We start from the raw sequence: 1,231 nt of genomic DNA on the forward strand, positions 1-1,231 counted from the left end.
GTTTTCAAGGATAGTGTCTGATACAGTAGAAGCAATCTTCTCTAGTAGTAGGAGCAATCCACAGAGCGACTTATGTAATAAGACTTATGTATCATAAGTGTCTTTTTTTAAATAGTGATCACCACCACAAATTTTCAGAAGCTTCGCATTTCACTGAATCCTCAGCGTATGTATTGAATCAACTGACTGAATCAGTAATGTCGCCATAAGTCTCTCTAATTAGTGCTTACTGTGTTATTTTATAAATAATACACAAATTAAACAATTAATTTAAAAAATTAAATTGAATATGCACATTAAGTACTTACGGGTACGTACACACGTACATATTATATGTACGAATGAACGCACGTACGAATTTTTTTAACATTACCGTTCAAAAATTAAATAATTAATGCTAATAACAATTGAGCAATCCATTACAAACATCTGGACCTTAATACTGTCACATTCAATACAAATGCAGACAAATTATGATTTTACAAACTATAAGATACGAATCCGACAATGATTGTGTGTCATTTTTGTTTATTTGATCCTCAGCAATTGCTTTTTTCACGCAGATCTTTGAAATCTTTCTGATTGCAGAACTTGTTACAATACGCGTTGCGTATAATGCAAAATTGTCATAACTTGGTACATGTCTGTACATGAATCCGTCAACTGTGTCTTTTATGTTCGAACTAAAATATTGCGTGGAGCACGTATACTTTGAATTGTACCAATATGTAAACAGTATGAGTGAAGAAATTAAATAATTTTTTTACGCCGAAAGTTGTATTATCAGGAAATTCAGTATTGTAAGTACTTTTCACAAAATTTATGATAAAGCTTCTATTATAGAATGTGAATAGTTGGCGCTTTAAATAATATCGAAAACCAACGACTGGTGAGTGAACATTGTTTTTCAAGGGGACACATATATGAACACACAATTATAATATAACATTTCATAATACTATTAATACTTCTATAGTTCTAGCCATGACTGCGTTTCAAGATTGGAGATGATTTTATTTCACAGTTTATAGAATTGTTTAGTGTACTTGTATAAATTCATACTGAAATATTTAAGTAATATGATTAACTTTGGTTGATTATAAGATTTCATTTACCTATAACTGATGGAATTAAAATTTATTTATCTAATTATAAACATTTTTTTTATACGGTTTAAAGCATATACATATGCATACATATATCATTCCTTGGTAAAGTTTATTTATAAGAA

Source organism: Trachymyrmex cornetzi, unplaced genomic scaffold, assembly GCF_001594075.2.
Source record: "Trachymyrmex cornetzi isolate Tcor2-1 unplaced genomic scaffold, Tcor1.1 scaffold812, whole genome shotgun sequence".
NCBI lineage: Eukaryota > Metazoa > Arthropoda > Insecta > Hymenoptera > Formicidae > Trachymyrmex > Trachymyrmex cornetzi.